At 41.3% G+C, this 17,123-nt stretch overlaps 1 protein-coding gene across 1 annotated transcript in view; it reads right to left on the bottom strand.

Moving 5' to 3' along the window:
- The window catches only part of LOC136878694 (protein rhomboid), a 210,388-nt gene that overhangs the window by 27,277 nt on the left and 165,988 nt on the right, over positions 1-17,123 (bottom strand). The gene's annotated exons all lie outside the window — the stretch shown is intronic.

Below are 17,123 nucleotides of genomic sequence, written 5' to 3'. Positions count from 1 at the left end.
GCATTATATCGCAATCCACATGTGCCAGCTCCTACCTCTTTAGGCTGCCACTCAGCCATCTGTATTTACACAGCTCCTTAACAACACCACACACACAACACTTCACTGAACACTGCCAGTACGTCATGTGCAGATTGTCAGTCACCAGCAGCAAACAGTGATACTCTCTACATCAAGAACAAAACAAATTACTTCAGTTTTATATTTACCCCATATGTTTATTTATTTACCAGCCCGCCTGTTGGCAATGATTGTTAAGGCGTTGAAGTCTAAACGTTGTGACACCGTGGTTAGCCGGTTCGAGTCCCGTTGGTCGAAAACTGTTCACCATCAGAATGTTGGCCAGCAGGGTAGGGCAGGTGGTGGTATACAATTTCTAACCACTAATCGCGTGCCAAAAGCCTGGATTAAATTCCAAACCTCTCCGCAGTGCTCATATGGAGTTAGGGTATATGACGCTGTTTATGGTGATTCGTCCGTCGGATGGGGACGTTAAGCCTTGAGCAGACCGCTTGGTGCTATTCGACAGGAGTAGGATATGTGTCGGCACCGGGGTTCACCCACACCCTTTCTTCTTTCTTAATCGGTTTACCCTCCAGGGTTGGTTTTTTCCTCGGACTCAGCGACGGATCCCTCCTCTACCACCTCAAGGGCAGTGTCCTGGAGCATGAGACATTGGATCTGGGGATACAACTGGGGAGAATGACCAGCACCTCGCCCAGGCGGCCTCACCTGCTATGCTGCACAGGGGCCTTGTGGTGGGATGGGGAAATTGGAAGGGATATACGAGGAAGAGGGAAGGAAGCGGCCGTGGCCTTAAGTGAGGAGAAGTGGGAAACCACGGAAAACCCTTTCCAGGATGGGTGAGGTGGGGATCGAACCCACCTCTACTCATTTGACCTCTCGAGGCTGAGTGGACCCCGTTCCAGTCCTTGTACCATTTTTGAAATTTTCGTGGCAGAGCCGGGAATCGAACCCGAACCTCCGGGGTGTGACAGCTAATCACACTAACCACTACACCACAGAGGCGGACCTCTCCCTTTCTACTATCATATATCACGTCATTCATTTCATCTGAACTCCTCTGATGAGGTTGACGACAGGAAGGGCATCCGGTCATAAAAACCCGCCACGACAGATCCATCTCACCTCATACCCGACCCCGTAGAGGGCAAAGGTTGGAAAAATATTTATTTATTTATTTATTTATTTATTTATTTATTTATTTATTTATTTATTTATTTATTTATTTATTTATTTATTTATTTATTTATTTATTTATTTATTTACCGAGTGGCCGACCGTCCTTCGCCTACGGATCCAGACTTCATGTTTGGGAGATGAGTGTGTTCGAACCCCACCGTCGGCTGTCCTGAGAATGGCTTTCTGTAGTTTCTCATTTTCACTTCCAAGAAAATGCTGGGACAGTTCCCGTTCAAAGGCCACAGCCGATTACTTCCATCTCCTTATCCAATGTATTACGCCAACATTTACTTCGTCTTCATTAGCTTCTCAACTGAGATTGGTAACAGGAAGGGCATCCGGCCGTAAAACATGCCATACAAATTCATCCCACTTCATCCCCGACTCCGTATCAAGAAACGGGGCTGAAAGGTGGATATGTTTACTTATTATTCTTTACGGTGAGGCCTGTTGGGGACCACGTTTCTATTTCAATTGCCGGGCTGAGTGGCTCAGACGGCTGAGGCGCTGGCCTTCTGGCCCCAATTTGGCAGGTTTGATCCTGGCTCAGACCGGTGGTAATTGAAGGTGCTCAAATACGTCAGCCTCGTGTCGGTAGATTTACTGACACGTAAAAGAACTCCTGCGGGACTAAATTCCGGCACCTCGGGGTCTCCGAAAACCGTAAAAGTTGTTAGTGGGACGTAAAGCAAATAACATTATTATTATTTCTATTTAAATTCATCCTCCTTCTTGTTTCTTCTTCCGTTCTTTTTAGTATTCCTTCATCATTGTAACATGCTTTATTCTTTTCTGCTCAGATCACTTTTAACCGGGTTTCCTTTTCACTCTTTCTTGGAATCCCTCCATTCTTAAAACTTTCTTTTTTTAAAGTTTCTCTTCCTATAGTTCCCTCTTCTCTCATTTCTTTCTAAATATTTCTCGACCTCTTTTATCCAGCTTGTTGTTAACTATCTCCCAAAGGCACTTGAATATCTGTTTTGTCAATCTGTTATCACCCATTCTATAGATATGTCCAGAAAAATAGCAATTTCCTTTTTATTATTGTTTTGCTATATTTTCTAAATTCTGGTATATTTCCTTATTACTTCTTAATTTCCATTGTATTGTTGTTTTCATTGGTCGTAAGATTTTCTTATCCTTCTTTCTAGTACTTTATCTAAACGATAGTTCAAAACTAGACGTTCACTTCCGTTAAGACATTCCGGTTTCACCAGTGTATTGTAGAACCTAATTTTAAGATTTTTAGGTAAGCATTTTTTGTTGTAAAAATTCTCAGTGATGTCATACGCTCTCTCCATTTTGTGTAACCTTCCTTCTACAATAGACTTTTCTAAACCATTTTCTTGAATTACTTCTTCCTTATATTTGAATTTCTTTACATTGTCTATTCTTCCAATATATGTCAAATATTTTGGAGCGTTTTTTGGTTTGGAATAAATTTGGGTTTTTTTCTACAGAGATTCTCAAACTAGTCTTATTGGCTATTTCTTCCAAGAGATTGTTTTGTGTTGTACCTGACAAGCTTTCTGAAAGTATAGCAAAATCGTCTGCAAACGCCAGGCAATTAATTTTGACAACTTTGTTTTCCTTCCCGAAGTTATTGGCAAAATTTTATGTTCTTTTAATTTTTCATTCCAAATTCTTACAATTTTCTCTAGGATACAGTTGAACAGAATTGGTAATAAGCCATCACCTTGCCTTACACCTACTGTATGTTTATTTTGATAGATTTTGATATTTCGCCCATAAATTTTACTTTTGAAACAATATTTCTTAAGTGTTTCCCTTATTAGGTTTGCTAATTTAGATTTCCCTCCAAATTACTGTATTATTTTATTTGTTTTATTTCATTTATTTAGTTACTTAGTTTGTATTCCATAATGGACAATCCTGACTTCCTACTCCGCTTTAGCGTTCACACGCCCCGCTTTAATGCAAGGACAAAATAATGTAACATTTCAGAATAAAAAGGTCAGAACAAACGCTCACAAATATCCCCCACTCTACAGACTATATATACAATGTCTACAACAGTACAGTTCAGAAAAAATAGTTTTTTAGACTTTTGTACACGTCTAAACCTGTTTCTAAAATAATTCACCATCTTAATGGATACTCTTTAAATGTAATGCCAATTTGAACAATGCAGCTCAGATGGCAACACGCCGGCCTCTCACCGCTGGGTTCCTTGGTTCAAATTCCAGTCACTCCATGTGAGATTTATTCTGGATAAAGCGGTTAGTGTAATTAACTGTCACCCCGGTTCGATTCCCGGCTCTGCTACGAAATTTCAAAAGTGTTACGAGGGCTGGAACGGGGTCCATTCAGCCTCGGGAGGTCAACTGAGTAGAAGGAGTTCGATTCCCACCTCAGCCAGCCTCGAAGTGGTTTTCCATGGTTTCCTACTTCTCCTCCACGCAAATTCCGGAATGGTACCTAACTTTAGGCTACAGACGCTACCTTCCTCTTCCTTGTCTATCCCTTCCAAAATTCTCATCCCCCTACAAGGCCCTTGCGAATCAGCCTGAGTGAGGTATTGGTCCTCCACCCCAGTTGTATCCCCAGCTTATAAAGTCTCACGCTCCAGGACACTGCCCTTGTAGCGGTAGAAGTGGGATCCCTCACTGATTCCGAGGAAAAACCAACCGAGGGTAAATAAATAAATAAATAAATAAATAAATAAATAAATAAATAAATAAATAAATAAATAAATAAATAAATAAATAAATAAATAAATAAATAAATACAATAGTTGTTAATACTCATCTCCAAAGCTTCTACTTTTTTATGTTACCCTTGTTCATAGTCTTAATTTACATACAACACATGAAACTATATACCATCACAGAAACATGTACTATTGAAAAATTTCCTCTACACAGGGTTGGCGTCAGGAAGGGCATCCGGTAGTAAAACTTGGCTAAATGGATCATAGTGCCGACCTCAGGTGAATTGGAAAAGAGCAAAGAAGAAAATGAAACAAGTAAGCTGTCTCTATTACACGGGATTGAAGAATTGATTCCTATTCGCATGAAGTATAGGCTCGGTCCAATACTCACAGATCAGGAGCGTAGAGAGCTAACAGGAAGGGCACAAATCAATGCATCATAGTGGGTTATAAATAGAAGCTGTGCGATAGCGTGTGGACCGTGGTTAAATGAGAGTTGTTCCGCGTGGGCAGCCAACAAGGAAAATGACTATCCCGCCTCGCTGACACGTGAGCTGTGAGCGAACAAAGATGAGCTACAGATGATACATTACACAGCTGACTTATACCAGACCACCAAGTTCACTCTCTTGGAGCGAAAGAAATACCGTTCACAGCTGAATGATGGTGGACGTAAAGAATAGCTGAAGAAGCGGTTAAATTAACTGTTAAATGGGGAAACTTTGGATAATAATAATAATAATAATAATAATAACAATAATAATAATAACAATAATAATAATAATAATAATAACAATAATAATAATATCAGACCTTTAAGTCACGGTTAAAAGGATATCAATCACCTGGTCTATGTTTTGAGGATGAACAATAAGGAAAACTGTGAAATTCTCGCCAGATATTTCAAAAGATTACTGAATTGCGACGGTCCACAAGAAAGACTGGCAATTTAAGGACCGCAGGTAACAATGCCAGATTCAAAGCCACCTGACGAACGTGAGGTATCCAAAATCATCCAGGGGCTAAAAAATAACAAGGCAGCAGGTAAAGACGGTATTGTGGCAGAACTGCTTAAAATGGGAAATGCAGAATTAGTCTCATCATTGACCCATTTATTTACAATTATTTGGGAAACGGAAAGAATTCCAGAAGACCGGCTAACTGCTTTAATACATCCATTACACAAGAAATGGAACAAGAAGGATGTCAATAATTATAGAGGAATTTCGCTGCTTTCGGTCCCATATAAATTGCTGTCTAAAGCTCTTCAAACCAGGGTTGAAGAAAGACTCGATGAAGAACTGGGCGAGTACCAAGCTGGATTCCGAAAAGGCAGATCATGCGCTGAGCAGATTTTTAATCTCAAGAACATCATAAAGTACAAGATGCTGGGACGAAGCAAATATGTTGTAGTCTTCGTGGATGTTAAGAAGGCCTATGATTCGGTAGATAGAGAGACGTTATTCGGAATACTGGAAGAATTTGGTGTGGACAGTAAAACAAGGAATATCATCAAACAGACACTTACCAACACCAAGTCAAAGGTCAAGTTCATGAGTGAAATATCGGAGTCCTTTGAAGTCAAGACTGGTGTGAGACAAGGGGATGGACTCTCACCAATTCTCTTTAACTGTGTCTTGGAAAAGGTGATAAGGAAGTGGAAAGAAAGTATCCCAGACAAAGAAGCGTTCCGTATTGGAAGAGGGGCAGGTGCTATACGGATAGACTGCCTGGCATATGCTGATGATATCACAGTCTTTGCCCGTGACATAGAAATAGCAAAGAAAAGAGTGGAACAACTCCATAGCATAGCAGAAATGACTGGACTGCAAATATCATACAGTAAGACTGAATTTATGACCAACATCAAAGAGGCTCCCCAAATGTTAAAGTTGAAAGAGGGGAAAGTCAAAAGAGTAAAGAGCTTCAAGTATCTTGGAGAAATAGTTCAAGAGAATGGATCATAGAAGCTAGCTCTGATAGAACGAGCGAGAAAAATGGAAACAGCGTATCAGCTCACTAGAGACACCTACAACAAGAAAGCTTTGTCATATGGAGCCAAATTAAGACATCTGGACACAGTCATCAGACCTGAATGCTTACACGCAGCAGAAACATTGGACATGATTGGAAAGGGAGATCTAGAGAACATCAGAAAGAAAGAGAGGAAAATGCTCCGGAAGATCTTGGGCCCGAAAATGAAAGGTGGGGAGAGGAGACTTAGACCCAACAAAGAACTATACCAGAAGATAGAGGAAGTCGTCGTATTGATGAAAAAGCGAAGGCTTCAATTTTATGGACATCTACAGAGAATGGACACCAACCGACTGACAAAAAGGATTTTCAGCTTCTTCAGCCTAAGGAAGACGGAACCAAAATGGTTTCGGGAAGTAAGGACCGACCTGGCCAGGATAGGAGTAGAAAAAGAGGACGTACTGGACAGAAACAAATTTAGACAAAAAGTGAAGGAGTTCAAGGGTTTCCAGGAGATTGGGGAAGAACTTGCGAAGAAGAAGAAGAAGAAGAAGAAGAAGAAGAAGAAGAAGAAGAAGAAGAAGAGAACCTACACAGAAGAACAGAGGAAAGAAGTCAGTGTAAGGATGAAGAAGTACTGACAGAATGTGAAGTCAGGGCTGGTGAAAAATAACGTAAAGACTGTAAAATGTGGTCCATAGATGGCCGGAAAGATAATAAATAAATAATAGAAGGAAATAGAAATTGTTGGACACGTTTCTAGGATGGATAATAATAGATTCTCAAAAAGGTTATCCAATGTAATAAATTTCCAAAACAGGAGAATAAATTGGATCTAGGAAACAAGGGACGACCAGAATAAATTGAACATCAGGGAAGACATCGTGAAAAATCACGAAGTCTTCAGAACCTCAGTAAATAAACAAACATGTGTGGTGAAAACTTGCAGCAGGACTGGCACCAAATGTTCATAAAACGGAAGAGGCAACACAGAAGAGATTTTGGAAGAATAGGAAGGCGAAAGTCAACAAGCCAATGAACAAGTTCCAGCGTGCTCCACGAATGGGCATAAAAAACAAGAAGAGGAAGAAGAAGAAGAAGAAGAAGAAGAAGAATAGAAGAAGGAAGAGGCGATTGGTATTTTTTGGACATTTATACAGAATGGATGACAACAGATTAAACAAACAGATCTTCAAATATCTTTTGAACTAGAAGTGAACAACAACCTGGATTCACGAAGTCAAGACATGTTTTGAAAGAAACAACATAAAGGAAGAAGAAGCAACAAAAAGAAAGACTTTTAGAAATAAAGTGTTAAAAATGGAAGGATTCTAAGGTCAGGAGGGAAAGAAAACAGGCTCAAAGTGGTCCGAGGAGGGGAAAAGGTGGCATAGTGAACAGATGAAGCAGTATTGCAGGAAGAAGAAGGAACAACAAATCATGGAGCATTGAAATTGGCACGTGGTCCCTAGAAGACCCTAACGGAGAAATAATAATAATAATAATAATAATAATAATAATAATAATAATAATAATAATAATAATAATAATAATAATAATAATAATAATAATAATAATAATAATAATTGTACCGGGCGGTACACCTCCACGCCGCTTATTTAAAATTTGCGCCAGTTGAAACTCCTCTGCTGGAGGAAGTCTGAACTTTATCTACGGTATTAATTTTCTACTTTCTCAGAAGATGTCACTACCTGGAAATTTTGGAGTTTTTGAACTGTGTCATTTTCGACGTATTTTTGTTTTGCTTGTAGTAAGAAGTGTGAACTTTCTCTTCTAGAGGACACTACTGAAGATCAACAATAGTGCACCCTAGTGCGGAGTGAAAGAACTGTTTTTTTTGGAGAAAATTTAATTTCAAAAGTTTGTTCTTTGCTAAATTTCTTTCAGTCATTGTTTAAGTTGGCAATATTAACCCTTTCTTTCCCCTTGTTTTGAATTTAGCCAATCCCGAATTTCTTAAATTAATTTTCCACCAATGATGTGTTTCTTCTTCATCTTGTGTAGGGGTTTTCTTTAACCACCAATAAAAGATTGTGGGCGGGTGTTTTCCTTCCTAAAACGCCTCGAACTTTCCGCGAGAGTATATAAACTGCTGATTTTAGGGTATCTGCGCCACTTCTGTTCCATCTTTTCGTGTGTAAAGTACATAGCAGGGGGCGGGAAGCGCCTCTTTCTTCGGCGGCGGTCAACAACAAGGTAATGGCCGATTAATTATTTCTTTTCTTGCTTGCTCAGCAGTTTAACTCTCGGGGCGGGTCCGAAGTTTTTCCATTATGTAACCTTCCTTAAAATGTAAAGAAACTTGTATCTATTCTATCTTTTAAACTACATATTGAGATAGAGAGTGCTTAACCCTCTCGAGCTCCCACTCATATTGTTTTGAGGTGAACTTATTTTCTCAACCTATTCTTCCTTAACATTATGTAAATTTGTTTCTTTCTAAAGTCACCTCTTTTAGTATGGGATTAGCGCTTGCATTTGTGGCCTAGAGCCAGATTAGGTTTTAAAAGCAAATGTATTAGGAGTGCTGTTCGCCTCCTCTCAACTTGGTATTTTAGAGGTCATGTAATTATCCATTTATCGCTTATTAGACCTCAGTAGGTTGGGTATTTTACCCCTGTGCTTACGTCCTTAGAGGACAGCTTGAAAGTAGAGTTAGGTGTGGCCTTGTGATAGGCTTAAAACTTTGAGAGCGGATCGCTCTTTTGCAATTTGTTTCTGCGTGCCTCTAGGAGGTATTACTGTGTAATTCTGGACAAGTGCTCCTGGGCATGATTGGGGTTTTCTGCCCCTTTGCTTAACCTTATGTACATGTAAATTCGGGCTAACTGCTCGAGAATTGGAAGTTCGGGGCCCGAAGCCCAAAACCTGTAAATACTATTGTTGCTCTTTGTTGCCTTGCTACTCTGTACCTGCCATTCTTGTTATTTCTGAGTTTGAAAAGAAAATATAACCTTGTTAAATTTTAAATTAATTTTACTTTCGTAGCTTGAGACCTGTTCACCACCCCGCACTTTCTTTCACCTCTACCACAAAAACACGTTAACAAGTGGTAGCAGAGCGTGGTTGAATGGGTCTCATTTTAGCCCCTTTTGACGGCTAAACATTGTTTTGTTCCGAACTCTAACCATTTTCTCAGTTGCTGGAATTTTTTGAGTTTTTCAAAATTTGTCTGTCATCATGCCCGGCCCTCGCGATGTTCTCCATCTTAACTATTTGCGCAAAGAGGAGTTGATCTATGAGTTAACTATCAGAAATGTGCATCTGGAGGCACGGTTGCAGTAGACACAAATAAGCTTAGAGAGTCCCTTGATTTGCCCATTTCCATCCCCACCTTGGGAGAGAAAGAAATTGACGACTCTCTTTCCACGATCGTCGAGAATATTACTGGGCTAGCATCTGTAGTTAGTTTTTTTGTTGAAAATGATCCTTCTCCTAATCAAATTAAGCGTGTGCAAGCCAGGCTGTTTCATTTTTCAAATAGAGTTAACGATCTGTTGTCTCTAAAGTTGAATGACGTTCAGAAGAAGGAAGCTAGTACGCTGCTTGAAAATATTTCTGAATTATCTAGCAAGGTCACTCAATTGTTAACTGGGGAGGTTCCTCCCAAAAGCGATCTACCAACCACAGTGAATGTAGGTAGCGAGGAAGAGCCTCCTAAGGGAGAAGGAAATACGAAAACCATCGCTGCTCAAACAACCTCTGCCCCATTGGACGAGTCTGAACGCCGTAACTCATTAAATAATGTACGTTCTGAATTAAATTCCTTGCCACTGAAACCTTTACCTACTATGTCACCCGGGTTCAGCAGTTTGCCTCATCCATTGGCAATGTTGCTCAGAGGTATCTCTAAGTTTTCCGTTAATACCACCAGTGAAGTAAATTCCTTTTTTTAAGATTTTTAGTTGAATTTCAGGATCATGCCCTCGTGTTTTCTCTTTCTTTATGTCAAATTTTGCAAATCATCTATCCTTATGCAATTGGTATTCTCTCTGACAAAATAGTAAGAGCCATTGCCGAGCAATCATCTATTGAGGATTTCCACGCCCACTTGCTAGCTAACTTCATCCCGGCTAGGGCCAGGTCCTCCCTTATTCAGAAGTACTATTATCGTGTACAGCGTTTGGATGAAAACTTGGCAGACTTCATCCAAGATATTAAATTCTATACTAGGGTGTTTGCTCTTCATTTTCCTGAAGATCAGATTGTACAGGCTATTGTAGAAGGAATTTCACCATCCTATAGGTCATATTTGTGTTTCGCGGCGTGCCCGCAAACCTTCTCGGAACTTGAAGCATTGGCCGTTTCAGCGGAAGGGGTTAGATACGCCGATTCCTTGCGTGTCGCGAAAGAACCCCCACCTTCCTTTAGTAATACTCGGCCTCCACCTCGCCGATCAGTCACTCCTCGTAAATGTTACGCTTGCGGGTCGCCTGACCATCTGCGGAACAAGTGTCCATTGATCAAATCTAGTAGGGCAAATAATGGAGCCGGTTCATCACAAGGCTGTTTTAAATGTGGGGCCTTCTCACATATCGCCAAGAATTGCCCAAATTCAAATAGCAGCCCCTCCTGCTCAACCTCTGGTGCAAATCCCACCAATGCCAATAATACCAAGTGACTAGCGGCTTCGGCGGAGTCGACTAATTCTGCTTCCCAAGGCTCTGCCCCTGGCAAAAAGGTCGAAAATTCAGGGAACGATCAGTCTTCAAATTCATCTTTTGAATGCCCTAAAGAGTGTCTTAGGATTGCGGCGGATACCCCCGCACCGGTCCCCTTTCTCAAAATTGAGGTAAATAACGAACCTATAACAGCTCTATTAGATTCAGGCAGTGTTTGTTCTATTATTTCGGCCGAATGGTATGCAAAATTGAAATCTGTTTGTAAACTACCTGACTATGACTCATATCCTGTTCAATATGTTTCGGCTAATTCATCCCCATTAGAAATTCTAGGTTCTTTACAGGTCAAAATTCGTATTTTTAAATTTACATGGAAAATCAAATTGTTTGTGGCCAAGCACTTGTCTTGCCCCACTATATTGGGAGCTGACTTCATTTCCTACACTGGTCTTGTGCTCGATCTCCAGAGTAGGTCGTGCTCTTTCAAATTTGCGTTTAATTGTAAAATCCCATTATTGAAATGTAATTCTGTATCTTGTTCATCTATTTCGCCTACCCAGGATGAGATGTTGTTAGACTTTAGACATCTACCTGAGGAGCAGGCTGATAGTATTCGTAAGTTGTGTCAGTCGTTTCCAGAGGTGTTCTCTGATACTCTTGGTGTTACTGACCTTATCGAATACAAAATTGAGGTCACGGATTCGATTCCTGTCCGTTTTCCACCTTATAGGCTATCTCCACCTAAAATGAAGGCTCTGAAAGAAATCATCGATCAGATGTTGAAGGATGGTATTATTAGGCCCTCTAAGTCGGCGTATTCGTCGCCTATTTTTCTAGTCCCAAAACCCCAGGGGGGCTTCAGGCCTGTCATTGATTATAGGGCTCTCAATCGGAAGGTGGTGTTACAATCTGTGCCCCTTCCCGACCTTCATTCTTGTTTTTCATGGTTCCGTAAGGCCAAGTTCTTCACCATCTTGGACTTGAATCAGGCCTACAATCAAATTCCTCTAGCCGAAGAGTCTAAACATCTTACAGCGTTTGCCACGGACTGGAATTTATACGAATACAACCGCGTGCCTTTCGTGCTCCCCACGGGAGCAGCTGTACTCACTAGGCTGCTAGATAGGGTCTTCTCCGACATCAAATTTGAGTACTTGTACCACTACTTGGATGATGTCGTCGTATTTTCAGAGACTTTTGAAGAACATCTAGATCATCTGCGAGAAGTTCTCGATCGCCTTCGTAAGGCTGGGTTAACTGTCAAGTTGTCCAAGGTTGCCTTTGCTAAGCCCTCTATGTCATTCCTAGGGCATATTGTGTCACCTGATGGTGTAGCAGTCGATCATTCGAGAACACAGGCCATCCGTGATTTTAAACCACCTAAGGACATCAAAGGTATCGCCAGGTTCATTGGAATGGTGAATTTCTTCAGGAAGTTCATTCCTAACTTTGCTAATAGAGCGGCGCCCTTGAATCTTCTTCATAGGAAAGGCATTAAATTCGAGTGGGGACCTTCTGAACAAGCCGCTTTTGAAGATCTTAAATTAGCTCTCTGTAATGCCCCTGTCCTTGCTATGCCTGATTTCTCAAAGAAATTCATTGTCCAAACCGACGCGTCGTCGTCAGCAGTAGCTGCAGTCCTTCTTCAAGAGACTGAACTAGGGAGGCGACCCATCGCCTATGCATCTAGGACCGTGTCGGCTCAAGAAGCCAAGTATTCTGTCTATGAGCTTGAAGGTTTGGCAGTCTTATTTGCCTTAGAAAAGTTCCGTCTCTATCTTGAACATGTCAAATTCGACCTGGAGACAGATAATCAAGCCTTAAGCTGGGTCTTATGTAGGCCGCGTCGTACTGGCCGTATAGCCCGTTGGGCCATCCGTATTTCTGCCTTCCAATTCGATGTCATGCATATCCGAGGTACCGAAAATGTTGTTGCTGATGGACTCAGCCGTATGTTTTCCAACGACGTCGAGACCCATGAACCGGTCGACAGTTCATCACCTTCCGAGTCCATACTATCTGATGTTAATGCCATCTTAACAGATGCTCCCATGCTCTTTAGGGATATCGAGAAATACCAACGTGAAGATCCGACGCTGGCTCCGATAATGGGGAACATGTGGTCCCTTATGTTCTGAGGAATGGTGTTTTATGTTGCCCATCGAGGCATGATAAGATGATGAAAGTTGTCGTTCCAGCTGTTCTTGTACCTATAATCTTCAAGTATTATCATGAGACCCCACTAGGAGGGCATCTTGGTATCTTTAAAACTCGTGAAAAGATTCGTGAAAGGTTCATCTGGAAGGGTATGGACGGTGAAATCCGTGAACTTGTAAAAGCTTGTAAATCTTGTTTGCTCAGTAAACCCACCATGTCCACCAAGGTAGGCCTTTTGTCTTCACATCAAGCGTCGCGCCCCATGGAACGCCTGTATATTGATTATGTAGGACCCTTCCCCCAGTCTAAGGGAAATGCTAACAAGTTTATCATTGTATGCGTAGATGGCTTTACTAGATTTTCCTGGTTATTTCCGACTAAGCTGGCTACCGCTCAGTCCACCATTACTTGCCTAAATTCTAGTTTTGCTTCTTTTGGTCCGTGCCAATATATTGTGTCTGATAATGCTAAGGCGTTCACATCAAATCTTTTTCGTAAATTCTGTTTTGACTTGTCCATCTCTCATGTAACTACTTCTGCTTATTACCCTCAACCATCGCTGGCTGAACGGGTTAATCGTAATCTCAGGTCCGCACTTATTGCCTATCATCATGAAGATCATTCCAGGTGGGACACGTCCCTGCATTTGTTAGCTTTTGCTTTGAATTCGGCGGTTCATGAATCTCACAAGTTTACTCCAGCTTCTTTGATGTTCAAGTTCGTTCCCAACACGCCGCTCTCTAACCTCTGGTCTCTGAGTGACATTCTACCCGAGACAATAGATCCGGATAATATTAAAGATCTTTGGAAGAAGGCTAAAGCCAATCTTAAAGTCTCTCATGAAAAGGTTAGGGAAAGATATGATCGTGGACGGAGACCCACCCATTTGAAGGTAGGTGACCAGGTGATGGTCAAGAATTTTGTTCTCGCGGGCAAGCTTGCCCCCAGATTTCATGGGCCGTGTATCATTCTAGATTTCCTTACGCCGGTCACATTATTATTAAGCAATCCAGCCACCGAGAGGATATTTAGGGTTTACCTGTCACAGGTGAAACCGGTGTAATTTCTGGGTTAACTTGCTTCATATAATCGTGAAAGGAATATGAAGGTTATATTTTTTTTTGAGTTTTCACTTTTAAGGCATTCTGCCCCTTCTATAATATTTTGTTTCATATGTAAGTTTTTTGTAAACCTTCCCCGCACGGTTAAACTGCCATCCTATCCTTGCCACGGCCATTACCACGCTCCCGTCTCCTGCTCCACTACACACAGTGGCTCGCATCTGAAATGAATTTCTGCACGCCGCTGGCCCCTCAACCTCTCCACAAAGCCTGTGCCCTCAAAAAATGATGATGGTTCAACAATTCTGCCGCCTAGCTTTAATGTTTCAGTGCCCCCGCAGCCGCGCGGCGCCGTGCTGCGACTGGGATAGAGGAAGGGCCCCCTCTTCCCCAGCGAGGACGACATGTGCACGGCGAGCCGGAGCCCTCCTCCCGGCCAAGGCTGATGTGCGGCGCACGACCTGCTACTGGCCCGCAGCCTCTATATGTTCACCGCGGGCGCGGCGTGCTTCAACAGCTCTACTCCTCTCATAGTGCGGGCGAGCGGTATCTCAGGGTACTTGAGGGGTCCGAGCGGCCTCCTCTGGACACAAGCTGCAGCGGCCGGTCTGGCCATCCAATTTAATTAACTACATGGACAATTACTATCAGCAATTACTATACCTGAGAATTCAACAACAATATCTGGTGGACTTAGAAAATTTTTCCTCAACTTTAAAACTAAAGTTTTCCTTCTCAAATCAACCTTCTACAAACATTAAGACAGTACTTCCGCTGTTACTACAAGAAATTTTGAAACTGAATCAAACTAAATTTCAGCCATTTCGATAAATGCTTCTGCAATCAATCTTCATATCCACATCATAACTTGGACCTTGTTTTCAAACAAATTGCATGTGTCACCCCTGGAGGAACCTTTGGGGGGGGGGGAGGTCTGTACCGGGCGGTACACCTCCACGCCGCTTATTTAAAATTTGCGCCAGTTGAAACTCCTCTGCTGGAGGAAGTCTGAACTTTATCTACGGTATTAATTTTCTACTTTCTCAGAAGATGTCACTACCTGGAAATTTTGGAGTTTTTGAACTGTGTCATTTTCGACGTATTTTTGTTTTGCTTGTAGTAAGAAGTGTGAACTTTCTCTTCTAGAGGACACTACTGAAGGTCAACAATAGTGCACCCTAGTGCGGAGTGAAAGAACTGTTTTTTTTGGAGAAAATTTAATTTCAAAAGTTTGTTCTTTGCTAAATTTCTTTCAGTCATTGTTTAAGTTGGCAATATTAACCCTTTCTTTCCCCTTGTTTTGAATTTAGCCAATCCCGAATTTCTTAAATTAATTTTCCACCAATGATGTGTTTCTTCTTCATCTTGTGTAGGGGTTTTCTTTAACCACCAATAAAAGATTGTGGGCGGGTGTTTTCCTTCCTAAAACGCCTCGAACTTTCCGCGAGAGTATATAAACTGCTGATTTTAGGGTCTCTGCGCCACTTCTGTTCCATCTTTTCGTGTGTAAAGTACATAGCAGGGGGCGGGAAGCGCCTCTTTCTTCGGCGGCGGTCAACAACAAGGTAATGGCCGATTAATTATTTCTTTTCTTGCTTGCTCAGCAGTTTAACTCTCGGGGCGGGTCCGAAGTTTTTCCATTATGTAACCTTCCTTAAAATGTAAAGAAACTTGTATCTATTCTATCTTTTAAACTACATATTGGGATAGAGAGTGCTTAACCCTCTCGAGCTCCCACTCATATTGTTTTGAGGTGAACTTATTTTCTCAACCTATTCTTCCTTAACATTATGTAAATTTGTTTCTTTCTAAAGTCACCTCTTTTAGTATGGGATTAGCGCTTGCATTTGTGGCCTAGAGCCAGATTAGGTTTTAAAAGCAAATGTATTAGGAGTGCTGTTCGCCTCCTCTCAACTTGGTATTTTAGAGGTCATGTAATTATCCATTTATCGCTTAATAGACCTCAGTAGGTTGGGTATTTTACCCCTGTGCTTACGTCCTTAGAGGACAGCTTGAAAGTAGAGTTAGGTGTGGCCTTGTGATAGGCTTAAAACTTTGAGAGCGGATCGCTCTTTTGCAATTTGTTTCTGCGTGCCTCTAGGAGGTATTACTGTGTAATTCTGGACAAGTGCTCCTGGGCATGATTGGGGTTTTCTGCCCCTTTGCTTAACCTTATGTACATGTAAATTCGGGCTAACTGCTCGAGAATTGGAAGTTCGGGGCCCGAAGCGCAAAACCTTTAAATACTATTGTTGCTCTTTGTTGCCTTGCTACTCTGTACCTGCCATTCTTGTTATTTCTGAGTTTGAAAAGAAAATATAACCTTGTTAAATTTTAAATTAATTTTACTTTCGTAGCTTGAGACCTGTTCACCACCCCGCACCTTCTTTCACCTCTAACTACCACAAAAACACGGTAACAATAATAATAATAGCAGCAGAGATATTGGATATCATTGGAAAGGGTGGGCTTGAAGATATCCAGAAAAGGGAAAGAAAATTGCTAAGAAATTTCAAGCCCCAAATGTAAAAAATGCAATGGGGAGACTCAAATCTAACAAAGAATATTATAGCAAATAATAGGAGTGGTTGAACTGATGAGAAAGAGAAGGTTAGAATTCTACGGCCACTTGTTGATGATGGAAAATAAGAAACTAAAGAAGGGAGTCTTTGAATTCTTCAAGAAGAGGAAAACAGAACTGAAATGGCTTCTAGAAGTGAGGTTGGACTTAAGAAGATGAGGGTTCCAGAAGATTATATCATGGGCAGAAATCAGTTTAGCAACTCGTCAAAAAGTCCCGTGGTTTTTCAGGAGACTGGGGAATCGCTAGTGAGGAAAGGGAGGTCGTATTCAGAAGAGCAGAAGAAGGAAGTAGGAGAAATAATGAATAGATACTGGCAGAGATGGCTAAAAATACCGCAAAGATTGTCAAACGTCGTTCATAAACGGTCAAAGTGGAGGAGAAAACAATATATATATATATGGAGTTCGTTTTCTGACGTGAATGTTGTGTCCCAACCACAAAGTCGCTGCTTCAGATGAGAAGTCCAATCCAAAGTTTCGAGGATTCTAGCCCAAGGAGCTGGTATCCACGTAGAACGACACAGAGTTAATAATAATAATAATAATAATAATAATAATAATAATAATAATAATAATAATAATAATAATAATAATAATAATCGTTTTTGTCGACTGCGAAGAACAGTAGGTTTGGTAGTCACTTCGTATGCTTATGATTGTAAAACTGAATACCGGGGCAGTCCCTGAGAGACTTATGATAGTAGATTTTTATTTTTCTACAAGCTGCTTTACGTCGCACCGACACGGGTAGCTCTTACGGCGACGATGAGATACGAAAGTGATAGGAGTGGGAAGGAAGCGACCGTTGTTTTGATTGAGATACAGCCCCAG

The sequence above is a fragment of the Anabrus simplex genome, chromosome 8, assembly GCF_040414725.1.
Source record: "Anabrus simplex isolate iqAnaSimp1 chromosome 8, ASM4041472v1, whole genome shotgun sequence".
NCBI classification, from domain to species: Eukaryota; Metazoa; Arthropoda; class Insecta; order Orthoptera; family Tettigoniidae; genus Anabrus; species Anabrus simplex.
Note: the sequence above shows the minus strand (reverse complement) of the source record. Positions and strands in the feature narration are given on the sequence as shown.